Source organism: Rhincodon typus, chromosome 25, assembly GCF_021869965.1.
Source record: "Rhincodon typus isolate 14 chromosome 25, sRhiTyp1.1, whole genome shotgun sequence".
NCBI classification, from domain to species: Eukaryota; Metazoa; Chordata; class Chondrichthyes; order Orectolobiformes; family Rhincodontidae; genus Rhincodon; species Rhincodon typus.
In genome coordinates this window covers 29,883,515-29,900,213 of record NC_063356.1, presented here as the reverse complement: position 1 = coordinate 29,900,213, position 16,699 = coordinate 29,883,515, and the positions used below count along the sequence as shown (strand labels likewise).

Here is a 16,699-nt window from a genome sequence, read left to right as displayed (position 1 = left end):
TTCAAAATCTCCCCTCCCCCTACCGCATCCCAAAACCAGTCCAGCTCGTCCCTGCCTCCCTAACCTGTTCTTCCTCCCACCTATGCCCTCCTCCCACCTCAAGCCACACCTCCATCTCCTACCGACCAACCTCATCCCGCCCCCTTGACCTGTCCGTCCTCCCTGGACTGACCTATCCCCTTCCTAACTCCCCACCTACACTCACCTTTACTGGCTCCATCCCCGCCTCTTCGACCTGTTTGTTTCCTCTCCACCTATCCTCTCCTCTATCCCTCTTCTATCCGCCTCCCCCTCTCTCCCTATTTATTTCAGAACCCCCTTCCCCTCCCCCTTTTCTGATGAAGGGTCTAGGCCCAAACGTCAGCCTCTCTGCTCCTATGATGCTGCTTGGCCTGCTGTGTTCATCCAGCCCTGCACCTTGTTGTCTTGGATTCTCCAGCATCTGCAGTTCCTACTATCTAAGATTCTAATAGTATACTGTTCTGATAAATACAAGGCCAACTTATATAAAATAAAAAAGTAAAATTTAGTCTCTCGAAATTACAGTCAGTTTACATGTCTTCCAGAATGCTCTGTAGCTGCTTCTTCAATTCTTCTGTCAGGAATATTCACTAGTTGTGCTGTGGGTACCTTTGTTCTTTAGATGGTGCTTTCTCTAAGACTTAGAGGAGTCTGTGAGAGCCAGCAATTTTCTCTCTTGAGAGCTGAGGCCTGTTAACTCCGGCAGGTGGCAGTTAGCTCTCCTGTCTTGACATATCAAGTTCTTACAACAGGATTAGTCTTATGTTGTTAAAACCATCAGATTTAAAGTTAATTGGTTTTTGGTATCTAAGTGCCTGGTTCAAATTGATTGGCTAAATTCAAAACTTGTTGTCTTTGTAAAAACTGCTGCTTGGCCTGCTAACTGTATGGCCTTTTGATATAAATGTTTCAATTCAGGTGCTCTCTGTGTACTTGTAAACTTTCAAACTGCTACTCACAGACGTAATTTTTAAATCACTAAGTATAGAAATCTCTAGCATTGTACAGACACCAAATTCTAACTTCCCGCCTCCCAATCCACAAGTGCTCAACCTAACTTTGCAACACCTTCCCTCTTAAGAAAACAATGAATCATCATTATGAAAACATGGCTTTTTTTTTCTTTTAAATCCTTATTACTAGATTACTGCATTATATTATTACATTATATTACTAGATCTATAGCTCAAAAATCTAGAGTTACGCACTTTATACTAATTCTATATATTATATAAAATACTGAACACTATTGTTTCTATCTTACATAAACATTTTTCTTTTAAATTTGTGATAAAGCACAACCCTCAACATGTACAATCTGTAAATTAAATGTTTGTAACATGATACTTCAATGAAATAATCTGGTATTCTTGTCCTTAAATCTTTCCAGAAATGTCAAAGGATTGTGATCGGTATACACAATTGTCTCTGATACATTGTTTGCAACGTAAATATTAAAACGTTGTAAGGCCATTACCAAACTCAATCACTCTTTTTCAATGGTTGACTATTTTTCTGGCAGATATTGAGTTTTGTTTTGAAAAATTAACCGATTGGCCTTTCAATTCCACAACCATCCTCCTGTAACAACACAGCTTCAACATCTACATCACTTGTATCGATGGCGACTTTGAAGGGTTGCAAAAAATTTCGTTTGGCTAAAACTGGTGCAATGGTTAACTCTGCTTTTAAATTTTCAAATTCCTCCTGGCATTGGTCTGTCCACTGAAATTTCATGTTCATTAACAGATTTGTCAGCAGTGCCACCATGCCACTGAAGTTTGATACAAATTGCCTGTAGAATCCTAAATCCTAAATCCTAAAAATCGTAGCACTTCTTTCTTCGAGGATGGTCTTGGAAATTTCTCGATGGCCTTCATCTTCACGCTCCTCGATGTCACCCGTCCATGTCTGATGTTGTGCCCTAAGAACACCACTTCTGCCTTTGCGAATTCTGATCTTGCCAAGTTTATGACCAACTTTGCCTTCTGTAGTCTCTCAAAGAGCTCTGCTGAATTCTCCATGTCAACTTTCCACGAATGGCTAAACATCACGAAGTCATCTATGTAGATGGCACAATTAGTCAATCCTGCAACAAGTCAGTTCATAAGCCTTTGAAAAGTGCCTGGTGCATTTTTCATTTGAAAGGGCATTACTTTAAATTGATATAGCCCATTTGGGGTTACAAAAGCTAAACTTCTTCGGCTCTCTCCGACAACAGCACTTGCCAGTAACCACAAAGTAAGTCCAACTTTGTGATGTAGGTGGCTTGTCCTACGTTTTCCACACAGTCCTCTAGCCTAGGAATTGAATATGAGTTGGATTTGGTCACAGCATAGACCTTCCGATAATTTATGCAGAATTGTTGAGTAACATCAGGTTTGGGAACTAACACAGATGGTGAATTCCACTCACTTTGACTTGGCTCTATGATGTCCTCTTGGAGCATCACTTCTACTTCCTTCTGAACCTGTGCTGCTTTGAGAGGATTAAGCCTGTAGGGGTGTTGTTTTATTAGAACAGCATTCCCTACATCAACCTCATGAACTATCATGTTAGTCCTCCCCTTTCTATTTCTAAATATGTCCTCTTAGTCCTGCAACAAGCCTTTCAATTCAGTTCTCTGTTCCTGAGACAGATAGCTCACTACCCTATCTCATTGCTTAAGGACTTTCTCATTATTCAATTTATTCTGACGCACATCTAAATCCACATCATCTGGCAGTAGCTAGGACCTGTTTTTTCCAGTTCCCTTTCCCTGTCACAGTAATGTTTCAGCATGTTCACATGACATATCCGATAAATGCTTTTCCTATCTGGCATCTTTATCAGAAATTTCACCTGATTTAACTTCTTCTTAATCTGATAGGGACTACTAAACCTTGCTTTGAAGGGATCTCCTACCGCTGCTAACAGCACCAATACTTTACCCCCATGGGAAACGTACGAATTTTAGATTTCTTATCTGCTTCTTGCTTCTTTATGTGCTGTGTCACCCTCAAATGTTGTCCAGCTAATTCACCTACTCTGTTTAATCTTTCTCTCACCTCAGATACATAATCCAACTGTGAGATCACTGACTTTGGACCTATCAACTTCTCCTTAATTAATTTTAGAGGCCCTCAACTTCATGTCTGAGTATCAATACAAATGGGATAAACTAAGTTAATTCATTTGGAGCATCTCTAATAGCAAAAATATAAATGGGAAACCTGTATCCCAATTATTTGGGAAATCCTGGCAATAAGCCCTCAGCATTGTCTTTAAGGTCTGATGCCACCTTTCCAACAATCCCTGGGATTCAGGACGATACACACTTGATTTACAGTGTTTGATGCCTAAACTATCCATGACCTCCTTAAATAATTTGGCAGTAAAATTGGACCCATGGTCTCACTGAATCTCCCTGCACAGTCCAATACGGGTAAAGAAAGCAAGCAACTCTTCCACAACATGTTTTACCTTGACATTCCATAATGGAATTGTATCTGGAAACCTGGTAGACACATCCATTACGGTTAGCAAATATTGGTTCCTACTTTTGGTTTTAGGGAGGGGACCTGTGCAGTCAATTATAACCTGCTTAAAAGTTTCTTCAAAGACAGACATTGGCTTCAAAGGCACTGGTTTTATTATGGCCTGTGGCTTTCCTACAATCCAACACGTGTCTTTCAACCACATCTTTATGTAATCCAGGCCAATAGAAATGCCTCTGTATCTTAGCCTGAGTCTTCCTCACTCCTAGATGACCTCCTACAGGTAACTTGTGTGCTACCCACAATATTTGCTGTCTGTATTCTATCGGCAACACAACCTGGTGAACTTCCGCCCATTTTTCATCTGTACGAATCTGCTACAGTCTCCATTTCCACCTTAAGATTTTATCCTTAAGATAATAACATTCTGGAATATATTCTGATTCATTTTCTGAGTAAGCCTTATGTTATAAATCATTTATCATCTCATCTTTTTGTTATAACTCCATTAGTCTTTCAGAACTCCATACCCCTGCCTGATACTCTCCTTGCTTACATTTACCATTTCATCAAACAGAGTGTCAGCTAACTGGCCCTCAACTCCTTCACCTTTCTCTTTTGTTTTCCCTTCTTGTTTTAACTTCTGTCTGTGGGATCTTGATACCACACAGTCCTGAAAAATTCCTGTGTATTTTTTTAACTCCTCAGTTCCCCGGTTTTCTTGTGGCTTTTCCATTACAATGGGCATCAGTCCCACCTTTGATCCGGCTAGATTGTTTCCAAGAACAAACTGTATTTTTGGAATAGCCAATTTTTCCTTCACTCCCACTATCACATCCCCAATCTTGATTGGTCTTTCAAGCCTTATTTTACACAGTGGAGCACTAATTCTCTTTATTCCACAGATTATCACCCTCTCAGGTAATATTTTAGAAGGAGTGCATATATTTTCATCTCTTACTTTTAGAGACTGACCAGCTTCCGTATCTCAATGTTTTAACTTCTTTACTTACTCCCCCGTTCTTCCTCAGTAAACTTTACCGAAACAGGTGAAGTCTTTGAAAAGAGATAGTAGGAACTGCAGATGTTGGAGAATCTGAGACAACAAGGTGCAGAGCTGGATGAACACAGCAGGCCAAGCAGCATCATAAGATCGGGCGCTCTCTTACTATCCAGCTGGTGTCTAGGCTGTGCATTCTACTGGAGCTCCTCGATTTCTCTTGGGATTTTCTTCACTACCTCAGCTAATCCCATCGGTTTTGCCTCTTTTACCACATCCTTTTTCCCAGTACCTCACTTAAATCACCAACACTGTGACTTTGTGTTCCACCTTATTACAGTGAAATTGCCTGAGGTCTTTCAACTCTTTTGCACCCTCTTGGGTTTCTTTTTTCACATGTGGTAAACTGTTCCCACTCTGATCTATTTTTTGTTTTTCATTGAAGGATCTCCCTCTTTCCCAATTTCTATCCCTCACAGAATGAAATCGCTATTGGAAGCTAGATTTCAGTTTATGCACTAATGCACATTCATCTGCTATATCTGCAGCTGTTCTTGCTGTTTTAATTTTCTGTTCCACAACATGAGTTCTTATCACTTCCGGAAATGATTTTTTTTTAGCTTCTCCAGCAGAATAACGTCTCTAAGATTCTCTTATGGCATTTCAATTTTTAATGTTCTTATCCATCTATCGAAGTTGCTCTGTTTAATTCTTTCAAACTCTGTGTAGATCTGACCTGATTCCTTTCTTATATTTCTGAACCATTGTCTATATGCTTCTGGTACCAATTCATAGGCACTCAAAATAGCCTGTTTTACTCCTTCATATTCTCCTGACACATCCTCTGACAGCACTGCAAACACCTCACTTGCCTGCCTACCTACTTGGTCTGAATTAATACTACCCACATTGTCTCTGGCCAGTTCATCTGTTTAGCCAGTTTTTCAAAGGAAATGAAAAAGGCGTCTCCATCTTTTTCATCAAATTTTGGCAATGTTTTGACATATTTGTATATATCCCTACCAGGACTTTGGCTACAGAGATAGTAGGAACTGCAGATGCTGGAGGATCTGAGATAACAAGCTGTAGAGCTGGATGAATACAACAAGCCAAGCAGCATTAGAGGAGCAGAAAAGCTGACATTTCAGGCCTAGGCCCTTCTTCAGAAATTTCTGAAGAAGGGTCTAGGCCCGAAACATCAGCCCTCCTGCTCCTCTGATGCTGCTTGGCCTGCTGTGTTCATCCAGCTCTACACCTTGTTATCTAGGACTTTGGCTACGATGGGTTTGCTCATCATCACTATCGTCCTCACTAAGCCTGCACTCTACCTTCAGCTCCATCCTTTTAAATTGCCTTTCTGGTCTAATCGTCAACTTCCAAAGTTCAAACTCTCTCTCTTTTCCTTTTTCATGTTCAAGCTGCTTCATCTTTTCCAACTCGAACATCCTTTCCCTTTATTTCTCTTCTGCAAGGGTTTTCCTTTCTTTTTCTCTATCCTTTTCTTTTTCTTCTGCTTTTAACTATAATTCAAACTGTTTAAGTTCCCTTTCTTTCTCTACCTCTGGTGTATTAAGTTCATTTTCTAACTCCAAGTGTCTCATTTGCAATTTAATTTTTTCTAACTCCACTGCACTTAACTGTTTCTCTGATATACCTGAATGCTTGACTAACTCCGTTACAATTTCAGCTTTCTTTTTATCTTTAATTAAACCCAATTTTAGCCTATTTGCTAATTCTAAAAGTATCCCCTTTTTCTGTCTTTCTAAACTTACTTGGCAAATTTTGGAAGCATCTTCGACCCCAAAACCTCTTTAGCAATGTTAAGAGCCATTTCCCCACTTTTGATTTAACCAACAACAAGCAACCAAAATCAAACATATTTTGCAGTTCTCATCTCACTTAAGTTTTTTTTTAATTTAAAGATCTACAATACTAGTCCCCAGGTCTGTTTAAATCTCTGGAACCTTTCATACCGTACATCTGTTCAAATCTGTCCAGATCTGTCGAAATCCGTTCAAATGCATTCAGATCCATTCAAATCTGTTCAGCTTCATTAAAATCCATTCAAAAACCAGGCACAAGCCCCAAATCTGTTATGAAGCGAAGGTTAACACCCCTTTGAGAACTAAAACTGAAACACCCAAAGAGGAGAACCTTGCCTAATAATCTGTAAAAGTAGTGTGAAAAGTGGTGTAATCTCTCTTTCAGCAACTTCTAGTGGTTAATAAAACAAATCCCTGACACTCACTTTACAATCAATAAGTAACAATTTATTTATCTGCCTCTAAAAGTGAACAAATTAACTAAACTATTAACAAACCGAATAAATCTCTTCTAATTACTAACTATTCCCAAATAAAACAAAATCCTAATAGTATGCTGTTCCAATAAGTACAAGACCTACTTACATAAAACAAAATTTAAAAAATAGAATTTAGTTCCTTGAAATTACAGTCAGTTTACATGTCTTCCAGAATGCTCTGTACCTTCTCCGTTGATTCTTCTGACAGGAATATTCACTAGTTGTGCCATGGATACCTTTGTTAGAATAGAATCCCTACAGTGTGGAAACAGGCCCTTTGGCCCAACAAATTCACACTGATCCTCAGAGCAGCCAACCCAGACCCATCCCCTAATGTACACATCCCTGAACACTTAGCATGGCCAATCCACCTAGCCTGCACATCTTTGGACAGTGGGAGGAAACCGGAGCAAACCCACGCAGACTCGAGGAGAATGTGCAAACTCCACACGGCCAGTCGTCTGCGGGCAGAATCAAACCCGGGTCCCTGGTGCTGTGAGGCAACAGTGCTAACCACTGAGCCACCGTGCCACCCTGTTCTTTAGATTTGTGCTTTCTCTAGAGGAGTCTGTGAGATCCAGCGATTTTCTCTCTTGAGAGCTGAGGGCTATTAACTCTGGCAGGTGGCAGTTAGCTCTCCTGTCTTTGCCCAACTGCCCCTTCTTTTATACCCTTGATGACATGTCAATTTCTTACAATAGGATTGGTCCTATGTTGTCAAAATTTTCAGATTTAAATTTAATTGGTTTTTGGTATCTAAGTGCCTGGTTCAAATTGATTGGCTAAATTCAAAATTTGTTGTCTTTGTAAAAACTGCTGCTTGGCCTGCTAACTGTATGGCCTTTTGATATAAAAGTTTCAATTCAGGTGCTCTCTGTGGACATGCAAACTTTCAAATTGCTGCTCACAGCCATCATTTTCAAATCTCTAAGCATAGAAAAAGCACATCATCTTTTAAAGGGACCACATAAGGTACAAATACCAAATTCTAACTTCCTGCCTCCTAATCCAAACTCTATCCACTTTTCAACACTAGCAAATAGTTCTACATAGTCCTTAAGTCAATTTTGATTATTTAAAATCAGATCACTCATAGCTAGAGACTAGACACTACTTAAATTGCATTCTTTTGTAAAAAATCAATTCTCAGCTGTCTTAATAAAATTATGTCAGATAGCTACTCCTAAATATATTAAAGAGTATTTTCAAATGTTTTAAAATCTTATTTATAAAAAACCTATACAATGGCATTGGTTCACGGAATATTTCATATTTGGTGGTGTGCATTTGTATATTTGAATGATAAAAACAAAACTCTTTTTAGAGCTAGCATAAATTTAACTGAAATTTGCACTTGGATCACCAACTGCATTGAAACAAACTGGCTTTGCTCAATTATTTAATGATCTCCAGGTAATATATATTTTATGGAGAGGATAATAGAAGACTCAACTGTCAATATCTAAGTGGATGGAAATTCAGATGTCAAAAATGAAACATTTACTCAAGCGTCTGTGTTTAATGCATCCTAATATGCAGGCCAATTGTTAAAGTTTCTTGGCTCATTAACAGCTTGTAAAGCATCAATGAAAAGCAAATAGACACCTTTATTCATGCTTACTTTCAAGATCACATTCCATTGCTATCTCCCGTTATGATGATGGTATAGGATAATGGAAAAAAAGCAGACAGAAGCCCAGTGTAAAGTACAACAACACAGAACAGGAGACATTATAAAGTCTGCTCTGAGTCTGTGGCAGGTGGTGAGGGAACCAAGGGGGAAAAACATACTTGACATCATCCTTACCAATCTGCCAGCTGCAGATGCACCTGTCCATGATATCACCTGTAAGACTGACCACCACACAGTTCTTGAGAAGACGAAGTCCTCCCTTCACATTGAAAATACCTTTGTTGTGTTGTGTGGCACTATCACCATGCTAAATGGGACAGGCTTCAGACAGATCCAGCAACTGAAGCTGTGCATCAATGAGGTACTGTGAGCCATCAACAGCAACACAATTGTACTCTAACACAATCTGCAGCCTCATAGCCCAGCTTATCCCCCACTCAACCATTACCATCAAGCCAGGAGATTTACCCTGGTTCAGTGAGGAGTGCAGGAGGGCATGCCAGGAGCAGCTAAAGGCATGTATGAAAATGAGTTGTCAACTTCGTGAAGATACCAAACAGAGCTACTTGCACGCCAAATAGCATAAGCAGCAAGTGATAAGCAGAGCTAAGCAATCCCACAACTAACAGATCAGATCTAAGCTCTGTAACTCTGCCACATTTAGTGATGTGAATGGTGGTGGACAATGATCAACTCATTTTCAGCCAGAGGTGCCAAGTGAATGATCCGCCTCTGCCTCCTCCAGTGGTCCCCAGCAGTACAGAAGACCTGTGTTCCAGAGCTTGCCGCTCTCCCAGTCAAGCTCTTCTAGTACAGTTACACACTGGCATCTAGCTGACAATGTGGAAAATTGCCCAGGTATGTCCTGTACACAAAAAGCAGGACAAATCCAACCTGGCCAGTTCATGCCCCATCAGTCATCCTGGGGTTTACGGCTGACCAGAAACTCAATGGAGTGACCACATAAACACAGTGGCTACAAGAGGAGATTCATCATTTTCATCTAGGACAAGGGCAGCAGAAAAATGGGAATGCCACCACCTGCAAGTTCCCCTCCAAGTCACTCTCTATCCTGACTTGGAAATATATCACTGTTCCTTCACTGTTGCAAGGTCAAAATGCTGGAATTCCCCTACTAAGTGCATTGTGAGTCAACCTACAGCACATGAACTACTGCAGTTCAAGAAAGCAGCTCACCACCACCTTCTCAAGGGCAACTAGGGATGGACAATAAATGCTGGCCTGCTAGCGACACCCGTGTCCCATGCGTGAATAAAGAAAAGGCCCAGTCCATCTAGGATCATAGGCATCTCAGTAGTCTAATTTTCCTTGATACGATGGAGTAGGAGCAGGAAATGTAAAAGTGCCTGAGAGGGATGGGAATGGAACCAGGACGCCGGTGAAGTGGATCATTCTGACTCAGATTGGTATCCATTGTTGTGGCTGCCATCAATATGTAATCTCAAAAACATTATTGGATCTTCATGGTCAAAGTGGCCATCCTAGGAGATGGTAATTTCATGGACAAATTGTCCATTTTAAATCAAATCTCTCTCCCTATTCTACCACCGAGACCATTTCTGAGTTCATTTCTTTCCTGTTTTTCTAACAGTTGGGTGAGCATAACACCCTCCCCCACCCCAATTCCCCTTATTTTGTAAGGACTGCAACAAGAACACTGTGATAAAGTTAAAAAACTCGAAGTAAGGTTTTTCTAGCACACTCCTAGATGTGGGAGTGGAAGAGATGTTTTGCAACACAGGCTCAATGACAAACAAGTGCAAAGAATCAGAAAAGATAAATAGCGTACTCTGCTAGTAACTTCATGATGTTCAAAAGAAAACACCCAACGGACACCAGGCAGGTGACTCTCTGTGTGAGAGTCTGCATATTCTCCCCGTGTCTGTGGGGTTTCCTCTGGGTGCTTCCATTTCCTCCCACAGTCCAAAGATATGCAGGTTAGGTGGATTGGCCGTGCTAAATTACCCTTAGTGTCCAGCGATGTGCAGGCTCAGTGGATTAACCGTAGGAAATGCAGGATTTCAGGGACAGGGTAGGGGGTGCGTCTGGGTGGGATGCTCTTTGGAGGGTTAGTGTGGACTCGATGGATCGAATGGCCTGCTTCCACACTGTAGGGTTTCTATGATTAACAGTGGTTTTGGTTTTAATGATGAAGTCCAAATGTCCAAAGTTGGCATCAGCAGTCTGGAATTTCTTTGTGGGTGTGGTTAGTCGGTCATGAGAAGCCAGTTGGTTTCACTACTGTGTGACTCATGTGATTTAACTTCCTTGGGAAGGAAAAGCAGTTACCTCAAGACAAAGGCTTGAATTGCAGATAGCTTGTTCTTTAAGATCCATGGAAAGCCATTAACACACCTTATTGTAAAATGGGTGTAACTTGCAGCTTCATTCCAGAGAGGTTTCTTTTAAAAATAATGATTCCTATAGTAGTTTATAACACGATAATGAGCTTTCCAGACCAACCAAGAGGTAGCTTTTTGTTGATTGTTTAATATTGACATGGAAGAGGAAGGTTATGGTTGTTAAATTTTCAGTACTCAGTTGCTTTTTGTTTAAACTTGCACTTGTTTGCATCAAAAAAAATGGCATCAGCACTGGTGCCTCTATTGCAGCTGATCAGTCTCACACAGTATGGCCCCCATGAAAATCTTGAAATGTCGGAATGTGAACACAGAATGGAAGCTGTAATGCAGGGATACCCAAGCTGTAGGCTATAATCCCAAGTGGGATGGCAAAACATGACTTTTAGGGTTGCGAGCTGAGAGGCAGCAATGACCACCGTGAAGCACAGACTGGATTCTGACAGTTGCGAGACCCTTTAAATCCTTTTGATTTGATGGTGGACATGGCCGAAGGAATACTCTCTGAATGCCTATTGCTGCTGCAGAAAAATCAAAGAGCATGGTTTTCCTCTTTGTAGAAAGCCTGCCTCTTTATCAACAACCCCATACTCGACTTCTGTTGCTCCAGAATTCCCCATCAACTGCTAAAGCCACTCTCTTACCTTCCCACGTCCTGCTCACCACAACTCTGGTACCTTCCAAATATTTTGGTGTTGTACAATGCCTGAGGCATTAAAAGAAAGTCACACAGGAAAATGTTTGGGAAGAAATACTACAATGGCCTCAACACCCCTAGTTAATGAAGTGAGGGGTCTTTCCTTGCCTGTACACGTAGCCACTCATTGTCCGTACCTGCAAAAAAGAGGCAATGAGTCAGCATGCAGGCTGCTCGCACAAATGTTTTTCTACCTAAACCAAGCCTCACCAGTTTTCATAACATGTGCAGTTCATATACTCTTTGCTGCCACACTATCATGAGCTACAGTTCTTGGAGGAGTTCATTGTGCAGAAACAAACATCATCCGTCATGATGCTGCTTGGCCTGGTGTGTTCATCCAGCTCTGCACCTCGTTGTCTCGGATTTTCCAGCATCTGCAGTTCCTACTATCATCCGTCACCAGTGGGGAATGGGGTTGGATGGTAAAAAATAAGCTGGGATCAAATTAATTCGTGGGTTTGTATAAAGATGGAGAAATTAATTTTCTTTGGTCTTTGGAACTTTGGTGTTAATTGAACGGAAATGATTACTATATCAATACTCATGAAAAGTAGGAGAGCCCACTGCAAAGGAGCCACTTGTGTAGACATTCGCATGTGTCTTAGAAAAATAAGATGTAACTGTCTCAGTTACTGAACAAAGGGACCTTGTGTTCAGAGCAGGCAGAAATACAGATTGCGCTGCTTATCTTGGGTGATGCATGGTCCATCTGACCTTCTATTAAGATAAATGTGCACTTGTATAAAGTTGTCCTTGTGCTGTGTTATGTAGGAATTCCAGTCTGAGTTGTCAGTACAAGGGAAAAGATAAACAAATGGATTGGCCTTGATTTTGTTGAAATGATAAAAGGTAAGGGTAAAGCTCCTGCTGTTGATGCAGGGTAACCTCAGGCATCTTGCACGTGCACTGTTAAACACAGAAATCTGGAGGTAGTTGTCTGATGCCCTACTACTCCACCAGAACTACGGTTGCAAATTCAGTGATGAAATTTTTATGTAAATCAATGTATTGGTGTGAACTTAGATTAACTGCCCATTTACACAATATTAACAATGACTGAAAATGTTAATCCTTTGTAGATATCACCTTTTTAAACAGGGCCAGGTTAGTCCAATGACAAGTGCGTGAAAGATCTAAGGGTAACTGTATGCTAGACGAAAGAGAAAACAGCTCCTTTTCTGCTGAGCAGAAAATATGGGCCATGTCTAATCAATCAATGCAGATATAACTTACTAAATACTGATAATCCAACCACATTTTATTCCATTAAATATCTAACTTTGTTCTGTCAAATGATCAGATGACAAAAAGCTCAAATCCTTCCTGCTTATGATTCTTCTGCCATGTGACAATCTAAAAGGTAACAGCTCACATCAGTTTTCTTGAATGAGAAATTATAAAGTAAATATTTAAAATATGTAGAGACAACAAGGTCTAGGCCCGAAACGTCAGCCTTTCTGCTCCTATGATGCTGCTTGGCCTGCTGTGTTCATCCAGCTCTGCACCTTGTTGTCTCGGATTCTCCAGCATCTGCAGTTCCTACTATCTCTGATTTAAAATATGTATATGCCATTAAAGTGTTTCCATGCTAGTGTATGTAATGTAATATTCTAAAGATAATTAGGATACTTTTAAAAATTTTTATAAATAACTTATTACTCATCCTTTGCATAAGCTTGAGTTAACAAATAAAGATAGAAATAAATTTTAAGAGAATTATTAGGCTACAGTTCAATGAATGGTCCAATCTACAGATGGAAATCTGTCATTACAAAATGCATCAAACCACTCCATGTGTGTTGCTCTTGATTGATTTGATTACTTTTTCTTTCAGCCAAACCTTATACTTCCTTATTGCAAACTGTAAGGAGGAGTTTGGACCTCAATGATTAAATATATTTTGCCAAGTACAGCCATTTGTATTGGTGACCTGTAATCATGTACAATAGCCTGTGAATGTAACTGAATAGTGCTAGTTCAGGTTAGATTAATATTTTTGCTAATTGCCAATTAAAAGTCAGGAAGCAATTTAATTCAGCTTTGACTTTCCACAGGGTTGACCTGTGTTTTTTTTATCTCCTTCCTTTATATGGAGCCCACAAGGGGGGAAATTATACATGAAAAGTGAAAGGATTGGACTATGAGTTGAATTACATTCCTTATTCCATATTGTCACAGCCACTTGGAAAAGTGCTTTGATTCTCGATCTCCACTGTTACTGGGGTCATCACAAAAATAAGAGATTTAATCAAATTACTTAAAGTTCCACAATCTATCTGTCAGATGGACTCAGATTAACAGAAAACAGGTTTCTGTACTTAACTGTACATTACTACTTATTCCAATGAAATCAGGACTAACTAAAGAGAAACAAAATATGAATAGTCATATTTTATACTTCTAACTCAAGCTCTAGTTCTTTCCTAAACCTCTACACACACATATAGACCCCGACATAGACAAACAAACATTGTTGTTCTGGTGAAAGGAATAGTACTGGTGAAGCTCAGTTCAATAACAACGGTCCCAAGATTCAGTGAACTTTCCCTTTTGCTTCTTCCAAGATCTTCTGTTTTCCAATCTATTTTTATTTCCGGGTTCTTTGCCAAATGCATGGGCAGTTGAAACATTAATTGTACAACCTTCCAGTTCCTCAACAGAGGCAAGAGCTAAGAACAAATGATTCAAGAGATTACCTATCTTTTTGTTTCTTGTTTACTTCACTGTAAACAGAAAGAGAAAGAAAAAGTGGGATGTAGTTTCTTGCAGTTTGGAAACCTCTGCCCCTATATTTACCACACATAAGCTATCCACCTGCTCAGTCACCAATGAGACAATTGCTTATCAGTTCTGGCCTCCACAACTAGTCCTGATTGGACAAACAAATCTGCAGTTTGTCTCTGGGTGAAGCTTCATCTGCATGCATACGTCTGGTGTGGTCGTGTCTTAGACATCTCACCTCGCTCCTTGAACAAAACAACAGTGTTAACACGACTCATAATGAGTCCCAGGAGCTTGTTTTTAAAAATACTGCATCTACTTCCACAGTTCTTGGCTTAAAGCAATCCTTTTCTCATTTTGGTCCGCAATCCAAAACAAAGGAAGATATAGTCTCTGCAATACATTCTTACAGTAAGGTAATAAAATTGAGTGCAAAATTATTATACTAAATTCACAGCATGTGTATATATGTGCCGTAAATTACATAAATATATATTTAAGACCATCACACATTTCTGGATTGAGATGAAGTTATTAAGCTATTCTAAAAGTGCTATTATAATTGGGATTATACATTTATTATTTGATTTAGTGAAACTTATAACAGACCCCTGGGTATTTGTCAATGGATTATTATATTAGTTGATTGCAATATTATTCTTATCAGAACATGTACTATTGTCAGAAAATGTAGCTAAATTTAGACTTTGAATTTTGGTCAGACTTTTACTTCACTCCATACATGTAAAAAACTCAAGGCTTTTTATGGAAACAGAACACACACATTCCTTCAATAGGGAGTTATATATTGAAATTTGCATTGTGCATTTTGTCCACTCAAGACTACCATATCCATCTATCAATTGAGAGAGTCTAGAAAGAAAATAAAGGAGTCAAATTTTAACACCATCTGCAGCAGTTCTGAGTCTGAATGCTCCTTACCATGTCTTACTTTTCTGCCCAAGAACGCCACAATGGTGACAAACAACTAACTAATTCAAAACTTTACTTTTTGGTACGAAACTTTTGGAAGGTGTTTTTCTGCTTTCTGCTGACAGCTTTTTAAGGTGGAAGGCTAGGGAACACATTGAGACCTGTTGTTGATATGCATTGAGGCACTTCCAATTTAGGATTATAAAGATAAATGCCTGTAGACACACTGATATTACCAAAATAAACACCCAAAAAAAATCATGTTGGAGCATCGCAGAGAAATTCTTGTTGGATGGAATGTGAACCTGATCATTGATCATTCACTATAATTTTGTTATTGATCAAGAGGGAATTGTTTATGCCCAATTGTCCATGTTTTGATGTGCAACTATATTTGTCCTTAACAAAAATGGTTCTGATGGTTTGAAGACACAATAGCAGATTTTTCAATCATAGAGGACATAAAGAAAAAGGCTGTGCTTTTCTGAAGGTGAGGAATTGGACGATTCTGCGCAGATGCACAACCCTGAGCAAACCAAGTACAAATGAGCCAGAAATTCATTGACAACCTATTTTGCACCCAAGTGAAAATACAATATATGAAATAATTGTCTTCCAAACACTCGAAGTGGCCGATATTGCACAGGAGGCAATTAGCAATCAAATGTGACTTTGATGACAGTGAACTTGTCAAATGGGATATCAAAATGTAGATCATTATGAGTCAACTATGCTGTAAAGCCCTCAAGAAAGTCAGAAACCTGTAAAAGCAGCTGAAGTTAGCAAAATCTCTAACATTTTCAGAGCTCATCAAAGTTTAAGCTGTTAACAGTCACTATTCCATTTCAATTTCAATTCCTGGGATCATTGTTCATCATTACAGTGCCAGAAAACCATTTCAAAGCACCATCAGCAGTCTCACAAATATGATTTTGATTTGTCTAATCAGTGTTTTCAGAACAGGTAGTGTCCTGCTACAAGCAAATAGTGTAATGCCTGTGGGAAAATTCAACCACTTAGTTTGAGTTTGTCACGCATGAGCAAAACCAGCCAATATCACCAGAAGGATACTGCATGTATGTCCAAAAGGACAAGAGGATATTGCCAGTGTTGAGGTAAATGACTGAATATTGTTTTTTGCATTATTTCAGACACAGAAGCTAACCAAATATGATAGTGATCATTGGCTGTTCAGACATAGATGATCTCAGAGATACATGAGCATTTGTCAATGTCATGGGACACAAAATGCTGAACTAAATTTAACTCTGCACCATTCTGTGCAAACCAAGGAACATGAACAATTTCTCTTACAACAGAGACAAACCAGTGAAAGATATCGGAATTCTTTTGTCAGTTGCCTCACTTAAAGACACCAGAAGAAATCTGTAGAGACAGTAGGAACTGCAGATGCTGGAGAATCCGAGACAACAAGGTGCAGAGCTGGATGAACACAGCAGGCCAAGCAGCATCATAGGAGCAAAAAGGCTGACGTTTCGGGCCTAGACCCTTCATCAGAAAATGATGAAGGG

The 16,699-nt window shown here is 39.6% G+C and overlaps 1 protein-coding gene across 3 annotated transcripts in view; it reads left to right on the top strand.

Moving 5' to 3' along the window:
* Positions 1-16,699, top strand: part of LOC109912145 (innate immunity activator protein-like) — a 92,103-nt gene that overhangs the window by 4,660 nt on the left and 70,744 nt on the right. The gene's annotated exons all lie outside the window — the stretch shown is intronic.